The 8,781-nt window shown below is 47.3% G+C and overlaps 1 long non-coding RNA gene across 1 annotated transcript; it reads right to left on the reverse strand.

The window, feature by feature from the left end:
* Positions 1-1,371: 1,371 nt before the first annotated feature.
* Positions 1,372-2,594, reverse strand: LOC129058180 (uncharacterized). The gene is made up of 3 exons (XR_008523131.2): positions 2,452-2,594; positions 2,181-2,303; positions 1,372-1,765 (listed from the first exon to the last, which is right to left on the reverse strand). It is a non-coding gene; the product is annotated as an uncharacterized LOC129058180 (long non-coding RNA).
* Between the last annotated feature and the right edge of the window lie 6,187 nt (positions 2,595-8,781).

Consider the following 8,781-nt stretch of genomic DNA (forward strand, 5'->3'; position numbering starts at 1 on the left):
AGGAGGAAATAAAATACCCTGAGCCAGGGACGTGGGAGACGAGTCAGAACCCAGAGATGCTCCCAGGGAGGAGATGGTGCTGCCGGCAGCTCATGTTTATTGAGCATTCACTGCAGCCACGTGCTCCTCCAGATACTTGAACCCTCCCTCCGCCAGGCAGGTCCCACCCTTGTCCTCCCTGTGCAGTTTAGGGAGCAGACACTGGCAGAAGCTTAGTCACAGCCCAAGGCCCCCATCCTGTGAGTGGCCCTGTGCCCGTCCGTCTCCCAATCCTGCCCTAGACAAGGCTGCGGGGACCTGCATGGGGTGCTGGTGGCAGCTGGAGAGAGAGCAGGGCATCGGGGGAGGAGGAACCCCTCACACAGGGAGCAGGTAGTGCAGGCCGCGGCAGGCATGTGTGGAGCCCCTCCAGTCTCGGCTTCTGATTCCCCCAGGAGGTGGAGTCCATGCTCAATGTACAGCAGGATAGGGCAGGTATGGGCAGGAGATTTGAGGGAGACGAGGTGGAAAATCGCAATAATAGCTAGTGCTTACATAGGGAGTGACCACAGGCCCTGTTTGCCCAAAACCATCCCGTCAGCGCCTGTCATCTCACGGTGACTGCAGGAGTCCCCTCCCCCTCCTCATCCCTGGTGTGCACGCTGGGTGCTGGGTCCTGCTCACAGCACTTCACATGCACGTTCCACATCACCTTGCTCATCCACTCTGATCCATTGGTGCAAGGGCCTGTGTGGAGCGGGAAGGGTGGATGAGCTGTGTTGAGGACCCTCTCGAGGCTGCAGACCTTGGATGTGTAGTGGCCCCAGAGTGACCACAGCCCATAGTGGAAGGCTCAGCACCACTTGGCCTACAGGGTGGAATGGGGGGGAGGGTGAAGGGACCCCAAGACCGGCTGCAAGCCCAGCAGGATGAGGACTTAGAAAGCAAAGGAAAAGAGGAATTTAGAGATATCTCAAACCCTGCCCTCTCCTGCCCTCTGGCTGGGTAGATGCTGGTGAAACCGACTGCAAGATGGATCCACAAACAGAACCACCATTTATAGCATCTTTCCTGTTTTCAGATTATCCATGGCTCTGATAAAATTAACAAGGTGGGGATTTGTTGGCAGCTCTGACTTCCTCTCTCCCATGTGCTGTGGCAAAGGCCGATCATTGCACATGTTGCAGATAGTTTTGTTTAACCCACAGAGGAGACAGTATATATATATACACACACACACAAAAAAATATATATATACATATATATACACACATACAAATATATACATATATATACACACACACATATATACATATATATATATATATATATATATATATATATATATTTTCCCCCCCTAAAGAACAATGACTTTGACAGGAATGAGGTTGAACAAACATTTATTTATCACCTGTTTTCATAGGGCAGATGGAGAAGCAGTTTTATGCTCAGGGAAAAGAACTGATTTTAAAAGCTTACGTATTGGGATATTGTTACCAAGTCCCACTCAATGCTATGTTATTAACCAGATGGTAAATGTCTCATTTAAATGTCCTTTATTGAACATCTGGGGAAACTTTCTGAGCCATGTTTTTGCTCATTGCTCACTGTGATGGGGGTGATTCTGTTGGAGTGGATGTTGTTGCTGTTAACCTGCAAGTGTTCCCGGTTCAGACCCCATCCTGTGGTTCAATCTATGTCTGCAGGATGACAATGAGTTGCCATTTACGAGAAATGTAATTGCAGATTTTGGAGGCCCCAGCATTCCTTTCAATGTTTATAGTTTCTGGAAAAGAGGAAAATTTGTTCTGTAAATGTTGCATACTCATGTTACACATTGCAACTGCATTGCACGTGTGTGGCCCCACTGAGGAGCATGGGCTATTTAGTTATGGCCACCACTCAAGATGGGTGCCACTGATAGATGGCAAGTGACAGCAGGCAGGGGAGAGCGTGATTTTATGTGATTCTTTGAATTTTCTTATGTCATTTGCAGCAAAATATAAAATCCTGACTACCAAATTTAAAACTAAAAAGGAAAACAGGCAGGGCGCGGTGGCTCACGCCTGTAATTCCAGTATTTTGGGAGGCTGAGGTGGGCAGATCACTTGAGATCAGGAGTTTGAAACCAGCCTGGTCAAGGTGGTGAAACCCCATCTCTACTAAAAATACAAAAATTAGCCAGATGTGGTGGTGCACACCTGTAATCCCAGCTACTTGGGAGGCTGAGGCAGGAGAATTGCTTGAACCTGGGAAGTGAAGCAGAGGTTGCAGTGAGCCGAGATCGCGCCATTGCACTCCAGCCTGGGTGTCACGGTGAGATTCTGTCTCAAATAAAAAACAACAACAACAACAACAACAGAAACAGTTCACGTTAAGACAGGATTCTTGTTAGTTGTGGAAAGAGAAATGCTGTCCTTCACCTATTTCTCTGTTGAGGCAGCCTGAGCATGTGACTGTCCTGTGACATACCTTCATTTCGGATGCTGTGCCCGGCCCCGGGTTCCCCACTTTTCCACGGTGGAATCCACATGTGCATTTTGTAGTCATTGCTTTTACTCACAATTTTCCCTCTAGATGTAAATGTGTCTCCATGAGGAAGAGCAAGGCTCCTGCAGAAAGGAGATCAGATGGATCAGGGATCCCACAGACAGAACCTTTTGCCTGATATAGGCACCCTTGGGAGAGACCCCTCCACACAAATGTTCCTTGCAAGGAAAACACTCCTGCTCACTTTCTTCAACCCAGCCATGACATTTCTTGGTGAGAAACTGTAGGAAGAGTTGGATCTCTGGTGTGTGTGTGTGTGTCTGTGTGTGTGTGTGTGTGTGTGTGTGGTCTGATATGAACTATGTAGCCTCTTCCTTCCCAGATCAGCTCCTCACTGTGTCCGCAGATGAGGCTTTAACCCCTGAGTGCCCTGGATGATGGTGCTGCTGCCCCCTGGCCCTGCCCTGCTCACCTGGCCCCTTCCCTGGCTCTCTCTCTGCAGGGACAGGGTCACACCAGGGTTACAGCATCTGCCTCCCAGCCTCCCAGCTGGCCAGTCCTTCTGCAGTGGCCCAGCCGCAGACCCCTCCTGCACACCACAGCCAAAAACGATTCTGCGAGGACTACAGCATCCCGTGAAACTGAAGCTTAGTGATGCAGAACTCCACGTTTCCTGACCTCAACTTTTCATCATTTTCCTTCCCAGAACCCCCCAGCACCCCTGACACCGACCTGGATCTCTACCCCAGAAACTCAAAACCCATTTTTGCCACACTGTCACGCTAGCTCTCCTTTGCTCCCCTAAGCCAGGTCCCCATTTCTCTGCACCTGTGCCCACCACCGAGAATCTCTCCTGTTAAGTCGCCTCCTCCATCCCGCCTTCTCCCGACCCCATTGGCCCACGCGTCTTTGAACTTTTGCAGAATTTGCATCTGTAACAAATTACTTGCTATTTAATTATGTTCTGTCATATTATTCCTGTTGAACTTGGCTGAGAACCATGCACTCCTTGAAGGCAGAAACCGTCTTTGTTGTTCTGTGTCCTGATTCAACCCACTAGCCCCAGAGCACGTCTACAGGAAAGGCCTTCCAAGCTCAGGTCATCAAGCTCCTCTCAACTGCACTCTTTTACTTCTGTTTTTCCAAGTCAATCTTTTTTTAAAAAAACAAAAACAAAAGCAAAAACTTAAATGAATTCATTATTAAAAGAACTTTTTATCACCTCCAGAAATGGAAAACTGTATCATTTGCCATCAGTAGAAGTTGGCTGTAAAAGCAAATTGCATGTAAATAGAACAATGCTGTTGGGTTCTACTTCCTCAGTCTGAGACCTGCTCGTTCTCCCGTGGTCAAGGAGACTCCAAGTTCTAAAGACATACTAGGAACAGAGAGCAGCTTTTATTGTATCCAGAAGAAGAGAGACAGAAAAAACAGAACCACTTCCTCACTCTGTGATTGGCAGTTTTTGAATCCAGTGAACAGGCACCACCAAAGATCAACCTCAGCCCACACCTCAGGACCCTCTGGTACAGACTCCAAAAACTACCACTTACCGTGTGAGTTCCAAGTAGCAAGCTCTGAGTATTATCTTATTTAACTCACTCTGGGATGAGTTCTCTAAGGAAGAACCCATTATTATCCCACTTTCCAGATGAGGAAACTGAGCGTAGCAGGAGAAAGAAGCTTGACCACAACCACACAGTAGTAAGTGGCTAAGTCAGGACCCAGTGAGGATAAACAGTCATCGTAAGTTTTATAACAGAGAAAATTTAATTACAGGGACTTCCTAGATGGTAGAAGAGCCAAAACGTCAGACAAGGGACATTGAGGCAACCCTGGTGTCCACAGCATCAGGAAGTGGCTACCACTTCTCAGATGCACAAGGAAGGAGGCAGTTACCAGAGCCCAGGAACCAGACTTACTGAAGGGAAGCTGGAACCAGGGTGGGTCTCTGTGGCAGAAGCTGGCTTGTAGAAGGAAAGAGCCTCCAGGCAAGACAGCCCAACAAAGAGAGTCAAGAAGCCCACCCAGACTCCTGTACACATCCATGTCCCTCCAGGCTTCCCATTGGTCCAACCCAGTCAGAAGCCAGAGACACAGGAACCCAGGTCTCCTAGCCTGCAGAGGCCAGACCCCCATGATACAGGGCAGAGCAGGGGTGGATGGGAGGAGGGGGATGCTTTGAGACCACCAGGCACAGGCTCACCCAGGTGGTCTCATTCTGGGGTCTTTTCACTCACACAAACCATACCGTAGTTGACTATTGGATTTTATGAGATAAGAGTTCATGTGTGTTCTTCCCCATTCCAAGAAGAGGTGGGCTCTTCCTACTTCCTAGCTACCTGGAGCTACCTGGAGCTTTCTTCTAACATCTAGGAAGTCCCTGTAAGTAAATTTTCTGTTTTAAAACTGTTTAAAGTTGTCTGAAGGCAATTTTTCCTCCACTCTTTTAAGCCCATTGAAAAGGTAGTGCAAAGTATCCTGGAGTGAGAGAGGTGAAGGGGAAGTGCAATTGTGTTTCTTGGATTGAGAACAGATCTGAGGTTCACGGAGCCTGTGGGCAGGGGTTACCTGCATCTCGCTCCCTGTCTGCATCCCCAGGAGGAGGCCAGGCCTCCTCAGCACCCGTGAGTACATTTAAAAGGCTGAGGTCTCGGCATCAGACACTCTGCCTTGTCCAAGGCTCCCAGCTCCACAGGAGCATAGGGCAGAAAGCTGCCAGACCTCAATAATGGTGGAATGTCTAAGGCCCTTCTCCTGAGGGGGCAAGAGGAAGCCTCGGAAGACGGGGAAGGGCCAGTAGCCATGAGGCTCAGTCCTCTCCTGCGTGGTGGGTGGGACCTGTGGAGTCAGAGTCAGGCTAATTTGAAGAAAATGAAGACGGGCTATTTCTCACCCATCTGATCATGCGGGCTAAAATTCTCAACTGGCGGTAATGTGGAAAATGGGGGGATGACATGAGGTCGGTCCCCCAATCTCTGCCAACCTGAGGGGCTTGTCTGAGTCTTGATGGCCAGAGATTGGTGGGGGTGAGTTCATGGAACACTCATGAGACCCTGAGCCGAAAGCAGACCACCGCCTTGGCCAGGTGTGTGCACAAAGCAAAACAAGACAGTGGCCCATCCTATACGACTCCTCCTACCCAGGGCAGGACTGCAGCCGAGGGAGTGGTAGGTGAGAAGCTGAAGAGGTGGGGCCTTGACCTGACCACAGGAGGCTGTGGGTGAGTAGGACCAAAGCCTCATTACCCTGAGAGCACAGGTAATAAAGTCCTTGTGGTCTCCCCTGCCTAGGGAAGGGCTGGACACTTGGGATCAGTTGGATGGTTAAAAATTGAAGAAGCAGGTTTCTCTTCTAATTATTTCTTTTGACAACCAACTTTAGGCTGCAGACAGGTCCCCATGTCTGTTTCTTTTGTTATTCAGTTCAGCAAGCCAAGAAAACACGAGTTTCTTGCCCTGAAAATCCAAGCTGTACCATTTCCAAAGAAGCTGTCATCAGAAAAGAATAGGGTCTCTTAAGAGTTTAATTCCAGTGTCCAGAGCAAAGAAACATGTTGTCAGCTTGCACCTTGTTGAATAAACACCTTCTGGGTTGCAGACTACTTTCCCACTGAAGCCAACCTCCTTCTGAATTTCCTGGAAGGGTCTTGGCCATGAACCTCAGCAGCACTTATTTCAGAAGGTGACCCAGGTACCAGGACAAGGCCTTTGAATCTCTGAGGGTGGTGATGAGCACACAGTGCCGCTGGTCCCCTGTAGCTGTCTGTCTGTCTGAGTTCCTCCTCTGTGTGTGCCAACCTGACCTGCCCTAACAGGCTTACCCAGCCCTGGGTTACCCTACCTTGGAGAAATAGAAGGGATTTGGGGGATGATTTTTATGACTTGGGCAACGATGAAGAGTGGCGGGAGCCCTTGACATTGTATCTCCTGGAGTGACGTTTTTAGACTTTTCAGAATGGAAGTGAAGTGCTCAGCAATGAGCAGAAACCACCCACGTTTTGATTTTTAAGATGGTCCATCTCATTTGACAGCACTCCTCTGACCCGTTGGGCAATTTCTTGGAAATGTCCCAATTCTTGGGAATTCTGGGTAATTGTGCTTACAAAGCCGATGCAAAGAAATTACTGGGAATCCCAGGCCTGTACAGGAAAATAGGATACTGTTGCTGGCCTCTTATAAGGACCAGTCGTTACAGGGACATGGTCGTACGTGGAGGCTCTGGAACTGCCCTTGTAGTTTCTGTGAACCTTCATCTGCCTTAAGACCCTTGGATAAAATTTGTTCTTTGCACTTTTAAAACCGATAAGGGCTTTTGTTGCTGGGAAGAGGAACGCCAATTTGTTGGGGAAGAATTATTCAGAACTGTCTCCCAGGCCTTGGGGGATAAAGGAAGAGCATTTGCAATTTGAACAGAAGGCACTGAAAGGCCGCCTTTTAGACTCTGAGATGTGAGAGGTTGATGCACTCTCAGTCTGCCCTCCATTTGCATTTTAACTGCCAGGCAAAGCCATTGTGAACAGGAAGGGCCCCGCCCCTGCACACACTGGCCAGGCAGCTGGACACTCTGCCCCATTGTTGGCAGGTGTTTCTGAAGGGCACCGTGGGTTCAATGCTCTTGTTTCAGTTTCTTTTGGTATGTTAACATCTCCTCTTTTTGAAAGAATTTGGTCTATTATTTGACTCATGCAAATAGAGAAATAGAATTCCAAACCATTAGCCTACTTATTAAATATTTATAATAAGTAGCTGGGATGAAAATACCTGTTCTATAGGTATGTCACGTGGGGACAGATAAACCAAGACCTGCAAATACTTTTATATACTCCCTATAAAAGGACCTACAAATGCTATTGAATGATGCTAGAAATTGCTATTTATGTTCTGCACATTGAGGACCATTGAAGCCAATCTCCGATGATGCTCAGCTGTCATGAGTCAGCTCACAGAATCCCACTTGAAAGACATAACTGTAGAAAGAGGTTTCAGTAAAGTACACGGACTTCCCATCCAGAAAATCCCATTTCATCAACGATTGTCTTGCATAGAATCACAGAAAAGAAGTGGTAAGAAAAGGATACCTACAACTTAGAAATAAGGCAAAAAAAAGTATTGTGTGCTCTTTCAATGTCACTAAGCAGTGTCCAGCAATCTAACAAGCCCATGTAAGGTGCATCTGAAGCTCTAAAATAATTATTTTAAAATTCGATTTAATACTTACAATTGACGTGGCAGTCAAACAATGTAGAGGAAGGATAAGTTGCAAATTGTTTCTGTCCAGTAGAAAACTTAATCAAGTCAAATGTTATGAATTAATTGATTATTTTTGACCCATGGGGCATTGCCAGTTTTGTTTCTAACTTTGCAGTCTTGTAACTGCCCAGTGGATTCACCTTGCCCGCTGCCTTGACCGAGCCAATTTATCAAGACAGGGGAATTGCAATGGAGAAAGAGTAATTCATACAGAACTGGCTGTGCAGGAGACCAGAGTTGTGTTATTACTCAAATCAGCCTCCCCAAGCATTCGGGGATCAGAGTTTTTAAAGATAATTTGGCAAGCAGGGGCTTGGGAAGTGGGGAGTGCTGATTGGTCAGGTTGGAGATGGAATCATAGAGGGTCAAAGTGAGTTTTTCTTGTGTCTTCTGTTCCTGGGTGGAATGGCAGAACTGGTTGATCCAGATTACGGGTCTGGGTGGTGTCAGCTGATCCATCTAGTGCAGGGTCTGCAAAATATCTCAAGCACTGATCTTAGGTTTTATAATAGTGATGTTATCCCCAGGAGCAATGTGGGGAGGGTCAGACTCTTGGAGTCAGAGGCTGCAGGACCCCTAAACTGTAATTTCTAATCTCGTAGTTAATTTCTTGGTCCTGCAACGGCAGACTGGTCCCCAGGCAAGAAGGGGGTCTTTTCGGGAAAGGGCTATTATCAATTTTTTTGTTTCAGAGTCAAACCATGAACGAATTCCTTCCCAAAGTTAGTTCGGCCTACACCCAGGAATGAACAAGGACAGCTTAAAGGTTAGAAGCAAGATGGGGTCGGTTAGGTCTGATCTCCTTCACTGTCATAATCTCCTCGGTTATAATTTTTGCAAAGGCGGTTTCAAGCTTACTCATCATTTTTCCCCATTGATCATATATGCTAGTCTCTTCCTTAGAACCCACTTTCATCCTGCCTGTTCCCTCATGCAGGAGTTAAATATACCTTCAGAACATGGTCACTAGGTATATGCGTGAGTTATGCTTTATAAACTTCAGAAAATTACACTCCGAAGGCTGTCTGGCAAAGTGTTTAGAAAATAGTGATACTCTTGA

The sequence above is a fragment of the Pongo abelii genome, chromosome 11 (assembly GCF_028885655.2).
Source record: "Pongo abelii isolate AG06213 chromosome 11, NHGRI_mPonAbe1-v2.0_pri, whole genome shotgun sequence".
In the NCBI taxonomy this organism is placed as follows: domain Eukaryota; kingdom Metazoa; phylum Chordata; class Mammalia; order Primates; family Hominidae; genus Pongo; species Pongo abelii.